Source organism: Mus musculus, chromosome 10 (assembly GCF_000001635.26).
Source record: "Mus musculus strain C57BL/6J chromosome 10, GRCm38.p6 C57BL/6J".
Lineage (NCBI taxonomy): Eukaryota > Metazoa > Chordata > Mammalia > Rodentia > Muridae > Mus > Mus musculus.
The window spans coordinates 3,787,008-3,801,799 of record NC_000076.6 but is presented as its reverse complement, the minus strand read 5'-3'; the positions used below and the strand labels follow the sequence as shown (position 1 = coordinate 3,801,799).

Below are 14,792 nucleotides of genomic sequence, written 5' to 3'. Positions count from 1 at the left end.
CCTTCCCAGCTTCCATCTCTGTGAGGCAGTTGGAAGGTGGAAGCTTCCAGAGGTGAGATGGAAGATTTTGAATTTGTGTTCTGTTTTTGTTTTTGTTCTCTCGTCGCCGTGTTTGAAAAGGAAGAACTGTGGACATTTCAGTGTTTGAAGATCCAATATATGTGCTGTCCAAGTTAGGCCACCATTGTCACTTTTCAAAGGAAAATCAAAAGCACGTAGAAACTTATCAATTATGTATTTTTATAAATAAAATTATTTTTATCTAACGTGCATAGTGTTTTGTTTACACAGATTTATGTGCACCATGTGTACAGTGCCCAAAGAAGCCAGAAGAGGGCGTCCTAGCTCCTCTGTATATGGAGTTACAGAGGTTTGTGAGCCATCAAGTGCCTGTAGGGAAGTGAACCTGGCTCTTCTGGAAGATCAGCCAGTGCTCTTAACCAGCGAACCATGTCTCCAGTCCCCCAACTCCACTCTTAACGAACATGATAGAAATTATCCTAGGTAACTGAAGGAAATATCGAAATAATGTAAGAGTAAAAATGTAACATCACAGAAAGCAGGGTGTGGGAGCAAAAGATAACACAAAAGTCCAAAAACGATGCAAACTTGTAAGACCTTTGGAAAAAGAAGATGCAATTCTATCTCATGCCATTAAAAAATGAGGAATGGCTAGGTTAATTTTATTTCATATGTGGGAAGTCAAAACAATGCCATTTTGTCTGTGAGTCAAGTAACTGGTGGTGTTTTATTTATTTATTTTTTAAAAATTGGACAAAGCAAAGAAATGAACTAAATATTTAATTTCACTTAAGTTAGAAAAGTACCGTGTGTGTGTGTGTGTGTGTGTGTGTGTGTGTGTGACACATGTAGTTAGAATTAAAAGCTGCTTCTTTGCAAATTGTGAAACCACATAGACTTGTTTTTGGAAAATGTAGACTTAAAACCAAAAACACAAAAATACAATTATTCAAGGAATGCATCACAGGCGTGCAAAACGTTTAAACATGCAGAGCATTGAAAACTATCTCCGGGAATCAGTGTGAAGACCTTATGGAGAACAGTTTTCTAAGGTGAATTTAATGATCAGAACTGAATCCAAAATATTAATGCTGAAAAACAGGTGAATGTGGTTTATTTTAAAGATTTCCAAACAGTAGATTAAAGGGAGGCTGTCTAATCTACTCCAAGAACATACAGAAACCTCTTCGCCGGATCTAGTACAACGAAAGTAAGAAGCTTTCTCCATTTAAATAAGACATGAGAGTCCCGACCACAACATCCAGAAGTCCAGTTTCTGAGGATGCCACATCCTTATAGAGATTATTCTAGAAACATTTAAACACGGAGACACTGTGTACTATGAATAGGCAACAAGAGCTCAGATGTATCACATTGTTCTGCATCAGTATCCCCCACTGCCTTTTAAAGCCTTACGAAAGACTTTAAATATAGATAAAGAAAGAATAGATGGCCACTGTACAACAGTGAAAGGGTATGAGCAGATGGCTGACCATCATGTACAGGTGACAAGGCTGATTATTTGCCACAATAGGGTTTGTTTAATTAATGGAACCCAGCACCTCATACACAGATGTGACTAGTGCTCTACCACTGATCTAGCCTCAATCCTGAGAGGAATATCTCCTGCCCCACCCCTCCACAGAGGCAGTGTGTTATGAGAAAATGTCTTCTGTAGCCCAGGTTGGTTTTGAACTCTCTATGTCACTGGGAATGACTTTGATCTGACCTTCTTGCCTCTGCCTCTCAAGTGCTGGGAGTATGGGGTTTGTCACTGTGCCTGGCTTCCAAGAGAAATACCTTATTAGATAGTAGAAAAGTGTAGACATTTCACAAAGCAATCTGAAACACAACACGCCAAAAAAAAAAAAAAATGGGTTTTGTCCAATGACAGCAATGTCTAGTCACAAGTGACTGAGAATGATCCCTAAAGAGACCAAGTCAGAAAAAATTAACCTCATAAAAGACATATGGATGGCAGTAACAGAGCTCTTTTGGTTCAAGACAAGTTTCTTCATGAGAAACAGAGAAAAGTATAGATGCATTTGTTTTTCAAAAGAACAGCAACACTGTACAGACAGGAAATTCAATATGAGGTAAACTAGCACACTGGTATTTTTGGCCTGCTAGGAATACAAGGCATGTGGGGGAGGGGACATTTACAAGCAGCCATGATTATTTATAGGTGGCACCTGGGAACCTCATTGGCTGCTCTATAAATTCAATGTGGGATTTAAAAAAAAATCAAGAATATTTGATTATCTGGCCTTAAGTGCAAAACCCACTAATGGAGTGTGTCAGGACATTAAATACAAACAGGATTTGGTGTAAGAAAACAAAAACAAACCTTCATTACACTTCAGAAGGAAGGTTAGAGAAATGTTATAAAATAGCCATCAATGTAATATTAAAAAATGAATGAAAATGCTGATCACCCTTCACTGAGTCACAGCAAAACGGTCTCGTTTTATTGCTTTTGGCCAAAGCACAATGCTAAGCTTAGAGTCTGGAAGGCAAGCAAGGTGATGTTTAAAGTAAGTCACAAAGGCAAAAGCAGGTAATGTGAGTTCATGTATAAAAATAAATAAAATGTCAGGGTTGGTTTCATAAAGAGGAACTGTGTGGCCAATATAGCACCATGTCCTTTTAACTTCAGAGTCTAAAATAAGCTAGCACACCTTTAATTTTCGGCGACATTCAGACATGAGATGAAATGCTATGTGGCAAGAACCACAGGATTGAATCTAGAGAGTCCACAATGGATGCTAACAAAATTGCGCAGGGTTAGGAACCAACTTTGCTTTTTATATATAGGACAAAGTGAAAGGGCTGTTTTGTGACTTGCTAGAGACAGCTCTCAGTGAATGCCTGGCCTTAAAAGAAGACCAACTCTACTTAGGATAATTCTTGTACAAAGTCCTAGAGCATGGCATTTGCCAGACGAGGTCATGTGTTTGACATATAGCAGCCCACATGTGCACTTGTGACTTCCTTGAGTAGAACAAAGTGAAGCAATGCATGAAGAAATGAAGCAAGTGTGGGCGCTCATATGACCTATCAGAAACGACAAGGCTTCGCAAGAGTGTGTAACAGTGATAATGTCAATTAGTCAGCCAGCCAGCCAGCCAACCATAAAAATCTCTCCATAGCCCTTGAAGTATTTTTTCTTTTTTTTTAATTAGGTATTTTCTTCATTTACATTTCCAATGCTACCTCAGAAGTCCCCCAAACCCTCCCCCCTCCTACTTCTTGGTTCTGGTGTTCCCCTGTACTGGGGCATATAAAGTTTGTAAGACCAAGGGGCCTCTCTTCCCAATGATGGCCGACTAGGCCATCTTTTGATACATATGCAGCTAGAGACACGAGCTCCGGGGGGTACTGGTTAGTTCATATTGTTGTTCCACCTATAGGGTTGCAGACACCTTTAGCTCCTTGGGTGCTTTCTCTAGCTCCTCCACTGGGGGCCCTGTGATCCATCCAATAGCTGACTGTGAGCATCCACTTCTGTGTTTGCTAGGCCCCAGCATAGCTTTGCAAGAGACAGATTTTCCTTTCAGCAAAATCTTGCTAGTGTGTGCAATGGTGTCAGCATTTGGAGGCTGATTATGGGATGGATCCCCAGGTATGGCAGTCTCTAGATGGTCCATCCTTTCGTCTCAGCTCCAATCTTTGTCTCTCTAACTCCTTCCATGGATGTTTTGTTCCCAATTCTAAGAAGGGGCAAAGTGTCCACACTTTCGTCTTCATTCTTCTTGAGTTTCATGTGTTTTGCAAATTGTATCTTGTAGAGGAGAAAGTGGGGAAAAGCCTCGAAGATATGGGTACAGGGGAAAAATTCCAGAATAGAACAGCAATGGCTTGTGCTGTAAGATCGAGAATCAACAAATGGGACCTCATAAAATTGCAAAGCTTCTGTAAGGCAAAAGACACCGTCAATAAGACAAAAAGGCCACCAACAGATTGGGAAAGGATCTTTACCTATCCTAAATCAGATAGGGGACTAATATCCAATATATATAAAGAACTCAAGAAGGTGGACTTCAGAAAATCTAATAACCCCATTAAAAAATGGGGCTCAGAGCTAAACAAAGAATTCTCACCTGAGGAATACCGAATGGCTGAGAAGCACCTGAAAAAAATGTTCAGCATCCTTAATGATCAGGGAAATGCAAATCAAAACAACCCTGAGATTCCACCTCACACCAGCCAGAATGGCTAAGATAAAAAACTCAGGTGACAGCAGATGCTGGCGAGGATGTGGAGAAAGGGGAACACTCCTCCATTGTTGGTGGGATTGCAAGCTTGTACAACCACTCTGGAAATCAGTCTGGCGGTTCCTCAGAAAACTGGACATAGCACTACTGGAGGATCCTGCAATACCTCTCCTGGGCATATATCCAGAAGATGTTCCAACTGGTAAGAAGGACACATGCTCCACTATGTTCATAGCAGCCTTATTTGTAATAGCCAGATGCTGGAAAGAACCTAGATGCCCCTCAACAGAGGAATGGATACAGAAAATGTGGTACATGTATACAATGGAGTACTATTCAGCTATTAAAAAGAATGAATTTATGAAATTCCTAGGCAAATGGATGGACCTGGAGGGCATCATCCTGAGTGAGGTAACCCAATCACAAAAGAACTCACACAATATGTACTCACTGATAAGTGGATATTAGCCCAGAAACTTAGAATGCCCAAGATACAAGATACAATTTGTAGAAAGTATTTTTAAACCAACACTTTGGTTCATCAAGTAGACAAAGACAGTATTTTTGAGGGGATGCAAAATTTGACCACATAAAACTTCAAAGACTCTCTGTTTGGATTAGAGTCTTGCCCCAGCCTGCTATGTTGGGGCACCATTCCACAAATGTCTCATCTCTTTCTGAAGATCTGGGAACACCCCTAAAATATATTGGGGCTTTAGGTCTATGGCAACATACAAACACTGTGTTTGTTTAATTGTTATTTTTATTGAAAGTAAATTTTATTTCATATAATAGATTCTAATCATGGTTTTCTCTCCCTCATTTCATCCCAGGCCCTCCCTACCTCCTACCCATCTAATGCCACACCTTCTTTCTCTCTCTTTAGAAAACAAACAGGCAAACAAACAAACAAATCAGAATCAGAAGTAAGGAAAAGCAGAGGAAGCACACTCACACATACATAGATACATACAGATACACACAGTCACACACACATACATAGATACACATAGATACACACACTCACACACACATACATTGATACCACAGACACAGACAGATACACACTCACACACATACATAGATACACACAGACACACACAGTCACACACACATACATAGATACACACAGATACACACACTCACACACACATACATTGATACACACAGACACAGACAGATACACACTCACACACACACATACATACATACACACAGACACACACACACACACACATAGATACACACAGACACACTCACACACACCTATATAGATACACACAGACATACACACACACACACAGACATGATAAAACACAAAATCAAAAACTACAATGCACAAGTGAAAGATTGGTAAAGTAAAAAAAAAAACCCAAACAAAGCAATATGAGATCAAAACAAAACAAAACCCATCTCAAAAATACTGTTGAATTAATTTTGTGTTGGGCATCTACAGTTGAGCCTTAGTGTGGTTTGTGTGCCCTGCGAGACTCCACTGGAGAAAACTAATCTTTGTCTTCCCAAGTGGATGTCACTTGGAGATAGCCTCTTGGCTAGGCATAGGGACTTGTGTCTATTTCCGCCTCTCAGTGCTTAGGACCCCATCTGCCTTGGCCACGTGCAGGCCCTGTGCATGTGGCCACAGTCTCTGAGTTCATACGTGCCGTGTGTCAGTCCTGTTGTGTCTGGAAGACACTGTTTCCTTACTGTCATCCATCCCCTCTGGCTCTGACAATCTATCTTCCTCCACTTCCGCATAACTCCTTGCGCCCTGAGGAGAGGGATTTGATGAAGACATCTCATTTAGGACTGAGTCTTCCAAGTTCTCTCACTCTATACATAGCAACACTTTTTTGCTTCTTTATGTCCTTTGAAAAACTTCATTTCATTTGTAGGCCGTAAAACATTGAACTAGTAGGTGGGATGATATTATCTGTTGTTACAGATGCCTAACATCCAGCTACCCACTTTATAGACCTTAAATAAACCAGCATTTTCTTGCCCTAGTCTTAATCCATGTGTAATAAAGTTTTTACATGCGATATGCCATCATTTACGATTGATCCTTCTAATTATAGTGATTGGTTAGTTCATGGATAGTCACATTGCCCAAGTCAGACCAGTTAAAGCCAATGAAGCCTCACCTGGAAAACAGACATTCCCCTGCTTCCCACAGATGTGAACAGACAGAATTTAGACTCCAGACTTTTTTATAGTCACGCTGAATCATGACATCGCTGTCCCTGATGATCCACACAATCATGTTTGGTAGCATGTCTGGTAGCAATGTCACAGCGATGATGGGTGTGCCCTGGCTACAGTTGGCAGATTGCATTCCGATGACATGGCTTATTATATATTCTTGGGATCTTTTTATATACTTTATATACTTTTGGGTCTTTACCTTGTTTTCAGGGCTTCTTCAATGTAATGTATCACACGTGTCTCTGTGTTCACAACCAGGACCTCCCATACTGCACTTGCCTGGATGTCCTTGTTCAATATGCTGGCTGAATTGTTCAACATGCACATGCTGAACACTGACCCTTTCTGGAAAGATTGTACTGGTTTATATTCCATGCAGACTATGTGCAAGTTCTAACACTTCAAATAGTATAGCCAACATGCGATACCACAATGTTTCATTTCCATCTGTCTAGAGGAGCATAAAATGCTGTCTTTGTGGCTTAAGTTTGCATTTTCCCCAATAATTAATGTTAAATATAGCATATACAAGGCTCTAAGTGCAAACCTTACATACATACACACACACACACACACACACACACACACACACACACACACCCCATCACCACCACCACCATTATCACCACCACCTAAAAGTCATCCTGCTTTTCCTATAAAGGTAATGACTAAAATAAATAAACAACAACTTACAAAAATAAGTAGAATTCAAAGAATATTCTCTTTTCCTGTCTCTTCTTTTGTTGTAAATGTTGACTGATATTTTTAGTATTTTTTTTCCATAGATGCCCATGTCACTGGGACAGAAGCAAGGATGCCCAGCAGCAGCTATAGAATTCACAGCAGCAGCTATAGAATTCACAGTAGACAAGAACAAAGTATGATAGGGAGTTCAAATGATCATACTTTTTGGGATAAGAACATTTGACAAGTGCTTGAAGTTTTTCATCTATAGAGTTGATGAACCATGTCATAATGTGTTGTTAATTCTCTTTGCGTGTGCTTAGGCTCTGTCATGCAGACACACACATTTGTGCTCACACAGAGCTCTATACTCCTCCTTCAGTCTCAGTGTTTAATTTCATGTCTCTGGTGGGCTGGCTTTTCTTTTGACAAAAACCTGGTGAGTTTCAATCACTTTCAAACTGACTCACAAACTAACCAGCCATCTAGAAGCTGGAAGTGAGTCTTTAGAAAATGCAGAAACCTTTTAAGAGCTCATATTTCTTGGTCTCCTAACTGGGATATATATTAACGTCACCCATAATTTAATCCAGTTATGAAGTGAATGCCTTATCTGTGCCAGGCATTGTGCCAGCCCAGGGGATTACCCACTGAGAGGAGCCTGGTATCTCTGAAGAGTCCACCATCCAGTACAGTGGATGTGTTCTTAGAAAACCTACATATATCAAGCAGTTTTTAATAAACTGGATTGTTTTCTGTGGCATTTTTGACAGATATATTAGGAACAATTTGTCAAAGTGAAGGTTCTAGCCACTCAGTTTAGATATTAAGTGTCAGATCGGCATGCCTCGCCAGACTCTGCATGCAATACATAAATTATATTTATGAAATGAGTTGAACTTTTAAGGCAAGCTCGGCCTCTAGTTTATGTCAATTCTTGGCTCATTCAAGAGCACCAGGTGGAACTGATGGAGGTTCTATAAATGGCATTAAGTTGAGAATATAGAGGTGCTTCCCAAATCTGGGTTAGAGTTCATGGTATGTTGGCTGTGGGCTTGTATAAAAGGAAAGGAAAAGCAGACAGTTACAGTAGTCACAGATTCGGATGCTGCCATTTTTTATTTATTTTGCAAAATGGACTAATGGTAAGAAAACTGACTTAACATGGGTTTATTTCTTTAAGTGCAGAAATGAGGGCTGGGGTTTCCAGTAGGGGACTCTTCCTCAAATTCCCTGCAGGGTTCTCTCATTTCCACAAAGAAGGAGAGCTCTAAGCAAAATTAATTTGTGTGTGTGTGTGTGTGTGTGTGTGTGTGTGTGTGTGTGTGTGTTGGTCTGTCTCTGTTTGTGCAAGAATGCATGTTCACATCCATTTATGTGTGTCGAGACGCCCAGATGTTCAAGACAGGTTCTCTGGTTGGTCCTACTATGGGTGGCAGGCAAGCTGGTCTGGGGATTTCCAGGGATTCTCCTGTCTTTGTATCCCATGGAAGACTCCTAAAACACCCCAAAATCCCCAACATTTGAGCACTGATACTTTGTCAAGGTAGAGACTAAGGATACAGTCAGGATTAAGCCTTATGTAGTTTGTACTTCTAAGGGAACTTCCAACCAGTGGGACGTCAGAGTGGATTTAGCCAGAGGCAAAGCCCAAGGCAACTGAAGCCATGTATACTTCTGAATACATAGACTAGTACAACCATATTATTAAAATCAGGGTCTTGGTAACATGGCAGTGGAGGAGAAGGGTGGGTAAGAAAAGACTGTCAAGAGATCGAAGTCTGACTTCAATAAGAAAAGGAGAGGTGGCTTTGGAGGGGAGAATTTTGCAGAGTCTATACATAATACCATGGGAGTGGGAGGAGCCACAGGACTTGATAGCCATTTTCTTAGCAGACACATGTCTGAAGAACCATCTTTCCTGAGTTAGAGTTCACGAGATCAATGATGTGAAGCAAGTTAGCCTCTGTGGCCAAGTGGCGAAAAGGAGTGTGTGTGTGTGTGTGTGTGTGTGTGTTTGTGTGTATTTGTGTGTGTGTGTGTGTGTGTATGTTGGTCTGTCTCTGTTTGTGTGAGAATGCATGTTCACATCCACCTATGTGTGTCGAGACACCCAGATGTTTAAGACAGGTTCTCTGGTTGGTCCTACTATGGGTGGCAGGCAAGCTGTGTTACAGAACACAGTAAATTTTCTTTCATATGAGTAAGATTCAGCTGGGCATGATGTTAAAAATTACTCAGGACCACTGATGTGGCTCAGTTAGTCAAATGCCTGCTATGTAAGCAGAGGACCCGGTTTCAGATTCCCAGAACCCACAAAGAAGCTAGAGGGGAGATGTACATGTAACCACAGCATTGGAGAACAAGGCTGAGAGACTGCAGGATCCCAGAAGCTCATTTTCTGGCCAGCCTAGCCAAATTGATGAGATGCAGGGTCATGGAGAGACCTTGCCTCAAAGAGTGTGGTGGAGAACAGTTGAGGGAGACAACCAGTGTTGACCTCTGGACTCCATGTGTATAAGTACAAGCATGTGCACACACACATGCATGCATATATATATGCACACACACACACATACACGTATATACATATATACACATACACACATATGCACACCACATATAAGAACAGTGTTTGTACAGGAACACAAATAGTTCAATTGTTTCATAAATAAAATATACACAGCAAAGAGATTGCCTGTGATGGTTCTTTAATGAAATCATGTTCAGGGGAATGGCTGCAGCTACCTGAGTCTCCATCCAGCTGTGTATTTAATGGCAAGGAGCTGGGTTGATTTGAAGCAGACTCCTGTACAAATACTGCTCACATTCAGGCAATGCATGGGAAACTCTACTCCACCACCCACCAATGCTTTAGAAAGGAAGGTAGTTTCCTTCTCCTGGAGGTCTCTTCCCCCTCTCCACATCAAAGAAAAGAGGCTTTGACATATCAGCCATGAAAAAGTGAATTACCAGATACATCATGGAGTATTTACTTAATATCAGTCTCGAGATTTCAGCGAGCGGTTGGGAGAAAAAGGAACCATGAATGGCGAGGAAGGACTGACATCCAGTTGTACATCTCACAGTGACTGCTCAGTCACTATTCATCCCCATGGCCTTCAGCAGCATGGCCACCAAGACTTCCTGAAAATCTCCAGTTTTGTGAATGTGGCTTTTCCACTTCCCAAAAGAAAGGAGATATTAAATTTGAATAATTTCACTCCCAGGGAGGGAGAGAAAGAGACTAAGGAGGAACTTACTGCAAGAAAATCCTGCCTTTTTAACCTGCCCCAGAGCCAGGCATCTTTAACTCTACTGAACTCTTTATCTGACACGTAGGCGCACAGTGGGTTTGCTGATCTAGCAAGGCTCTACATTTAATATGATTATCATTTCAAAAATACTTCAGGGAGCCCTGACTTCACAGATCATTCTTCTTCTAAAATGCTGTTAATTTATTTCACAGGAAACTGGTGGAATTGTCTCTTATCTGTGTAGTAAGTTTAGGTGGGCTATGTTAACTGTAGTAGATTTAAGAGAGACAGAGAGAGAGAGAGAGAGACAGACAGACAGACAGAGACAGACACACAGAGAGAGAGACAGACAGACAGACAGAGAGAGACAGAGAGAGAGGAAGAGAGAAAACTTGCCTGAATGTGTGCATGTTGTATGTGCACATGTGTGTGGAGGTCAGAGGACAGCCTTGGGGTGTTTTTCCTCAGGTACCACCCACCTTGATTTTTGAAACCATCTCTCAGGGAGTTGGCCTAGAGTGTGCCAAGTAGACCAGGCTGGCCCGCCTGTGAACCACAGGGATCCATCTTTCTCTGCTTCCTCACTACTGGAGTTACATACATGGCACCAGACCTAGATTGTTTCCTTTGCCCCGGTATACAGTCACCCTTGTAAAACACTGTGGGTTCCTCTGGGGAAGGACTGGGGAAGGAAAGGCTAACAGTAAAATTCTTACATAGTTTATAAAGGTCCTTCCCTCAAGATGGCCTGGCTGCCCCTTCATTCAAGGGGTTCTGGGTAAGTGGCTTAAGCCTGGAAATTGGTTCCCTTTTGCTATGACCTGATGTAGCCTTTCCTTCATTTGTTTGAAATTGTTTTCTGCTTCTACAGATCAAACAAAAGCAGTAGGCTTCTTACCTGTTTCACGTTTGGAAACACCAGGACTGATTAGCCAGTAACAAAGGTCCGTACAAGTCCTGCCACCATAAAAATTATTTTGCTGGTGCTGACCATTATGAGTCAAGACATCACGGACACTGCTTTACTTATGAAGCCTATTTACAGTGCTTACATTTAGCTTGCCTGTGGGATTCAGTGGTGGCTCCTGCTACTTCAGGGTCCAGTTAAACCCTTCACATTTAATTCATTTGACTAAGCAGCATCTCCAACCCTTGGGTCTTACAGGATTAGTGAAGGGCATGTTTTCTGGGTCTTCCTATTGTAGATGATTAGATTTTACACAGCGTGCCCACTCTAGCATCGGGATCTGAGTGCCAATTGTGGGAATTTTGTGGCTAAGTTAAAATATACTGAAGTGAATGCCTTTTGTGTTTTAAGGAGAGTACAATGTGAGTTTAAGCCTTCCCAAAAGATATGGGCTTTCCAGAGGAAATGAAGCAAGAAAATAGTGTCCTCCATCCATTAAAAGAATGGTATTCGGTGGTGTTTACACATGAGGCTCCCACACTTAAAACCTAAGTCTAAATATATTGTTTAAGCCACAAGTAAAGTAGTAATGTTCTGAAGCCAAACCACGGTGACATTTCAGGAATGTACCCAGACGGTAGGAGTCGGTTTCCTGCTATAAGTTTTTCATCGCTGCTTCTGTTTCAGCCATTAATTAACTAATTCTTGTTGAAAGAATTTTTGGAACATAAAATAATTTCAGAAATTAAGTTTCAATCCAATTAAATTAGACATCCATGTAAGAGGCAGAAACTTAAGCCATCGAGTCCTTTCTAAGCTACCTGCTTAGCAGGAATCCCCCTCCATTCCATACATATTCTTGATGGTTCTTCTGAGTACTTTCATTTGTCCTGATTTCAGGAATCTGAACTAGCGGGGATGACTCTCAGCCAGAGAGAGAAAGAGAGACAAGAAAGGTTCAAGCAAGGGCCAGAGGAAACAAGAAGGAAGAGTGCTATCTGCTAAGAGGAATGTTCCAGAATCTTTGAGGTGGAAGGAGGTGTGAATCAGAAGAGCTTGTTGGGGGGGGGGGGTGGTACTTGACAAGTAGAATACAGTCAAACAACAACAATGACTATAAAAAGCATAGGCAGGCAAAAAAAAAAAAAAAAAAAAAAAAGCCTGTGCTCTTAGAGCTAGGAGTGTGGGGGCAATGAAAGGACATTGCGTGTGTAAATTAACAGATGAGATAAGTGCTTTCAATGTTGGACAAAAACGTGTCTCAGCAATTCATGATCATTCTCAAGAAGTTGTATCTTCCCAAGAACTAGAATGAAACCCAGAGACACTCACAGCCCTCTCCTTGGGGGGAAGAAAGGAGCACGAGGCAGTTGTTAGACAGATCTCTGATGAGTGACCCTGAGAACTAACAGCACTTACAAGGACAACGTCTCCTCCAGTAGGCTGCAAAATTTAAGCTAAAAAGAAAAGATCTTCATAAAATACAGCAAAAATTAAGGAGAAAGAAGAATCGACTCCAGGAGGCTCACTTATCTCCTGGAGTGGACCTGGTCATTCCCTGATGTGGGTATGGAGAATTACCCTTATCTAAAGGAGATGGCAGACCACCACATCCAAAAAAAAAAAAAAAAAAAAAAAAAAAAAAGACTAGTGAAAATTATGGTGAAATTTCAGAAATTAGGCCAATGTAAAGCTTCCTAGCTGGTCACGGTTGTACATGCCTATAATCTCAGAAGTAGGGCTGGAGGACATCAGTTTAAGGCTAGTTTGGACTACAAGTTCAAGACCTAGTCTCAAAAAAAAAAATCCTAACTGCACATAACATACATACTCACATGTGCATTCACACACATACACACACATGCACACAAGGTTGTAAGAGTCACTCTCAGAGCAGATTTACTGGCTACACTAGATGATACCCGTGGCAGAGGCCTTGTCTTCAGTCTCAGAAGCAAGGTATTCAAAGCTAAGGAGCAATCATTCTGAGCCAGGACTGAAATCATTAACCAAGAGGACAGGATACTTTTCACACACATGGTAGCAGAGCCTACCACCCAGGCAAATTATTTATCAAGTAACTCAAAAGGAATAGTATACTGAAAAAATAATCGGTCCAAGAGAACATTCTACATGAAATTGAAGAAGAAGATACAGTAGATGTTGACTAGAACCCCAAAGTAGAACTTGGTCTATAAAGAAATCGAGCTGTAAAAACCTCTTTCAGTTTGCAAAATTCAGTGGCTAAGGAAGAGGCCCTGTGGGTTTTTGACTTAACAACAAATCACATTTGTGAATTAGCTTTCAATTACTCCTTCTTTTTTTTAGCAACAAAAGAAAATGACACACAATTATAATCAAGCTATGGCCTGATGCCATAGTGTTCCACTGTGAGACTGTAAAACATGTTAGTCTAACAAGCAGACATGTCACAGGTAGAGTGACTGGCTGTCCTAGGGCCAGGGGGTTCCCAGAAGTGAGTTTCAGAGGTGAAACTGGGAAAGTCCTGTGCAAACCAGGCCGAAGAGATGAATAAGCTATAGCTATGTTCTCCTGTCTGAGCCGGAGTTCAGTAGGTGCTTCAGAGAGGAAATGCCTGAAAGTAACATTAACACAGAATGGGCCTGTGTATGCCTGGAGAATGGGCTTTCCACATTTGGTTTTATCTCTACCCAATGCACTTCGAGTTTTAAAACAATACATTTATTCGGAATAGTCATCCTCTATTCGTGAGGCATCTAACTTCTAACAAAAAGAATACTCCAAAAACTGGAGTCATGTTCTGCTCCAAACATGTCCACTTAACTAGAAAAGGATTAAGTAGAGAATTAAAAAATACCCAAACACCACTGGAAAACAAGTTTATCCACAAAACCAGGGACAGGAAGGTCTGTTCCCTTGTGTGGTACAGGGGCTACATTTGTAGGTGGTCACTGTGGATGGTCACAGGAACCATGTTAATCCACACATGGCGTCCCCAGACCATGCTACCATCTGCTGCTTCTAGGAGAACCTGAGCTCGTCTGAGTGGAAGCTTCTCAGAGATGCTCATGCCGCTCCTTTGTCCCTGATGAGCCTAAGGTTTAAAGATAGCCACTAAGCATGTCATTTTAGGGCAAAATGTTTCTCATTTTAAAACAAAACAAAACATGATTCTTTTCATGAGCCTTAACACTTTGAAGTCTAATGACCCCAAAGAGGGAGTCATATAGATAACTTTTCTGTGCGTCTTTAACAGAGAGTGTAAATCTTAGAGGCGTGCTGAGTCGGCAGTCGTTTGCACAGGCAGTTACCAGCTTATCTATAAATGATAACTCAGGCCTAGAGCTGATAACCGTTTCATGCCTTCTCCCTTGAGCTTGCACTTTGTTAACACCCAAAGATAAGTTTATTTTAAATCTCCTCTAGAAAATGCTGCAACTCTGCCTTTTGTAAATCACCAACTATGGAACATATAATCAAAATCCATCCCAGTATTCTTCATTGCATAAAAGGAGGAGCCAA

General features: G+C 41.2%; 1 protein-coding gene across 3 annotated transcripts in view; it reads right to left on the bottom strand.

The window, feature by feature from the left end:
* Plekhg1 (pleckstrin homology domain containing, family G (with RhoGef domain) member 1) overlaps positions 1 to 14,792 on the bottom strand; it is a 227,053-nt gene that overhangs the window by 165,504 nt on the left and 46,757 nt on the right. The gene's annotated exons all lie outside the window — the stretch shown is intronic.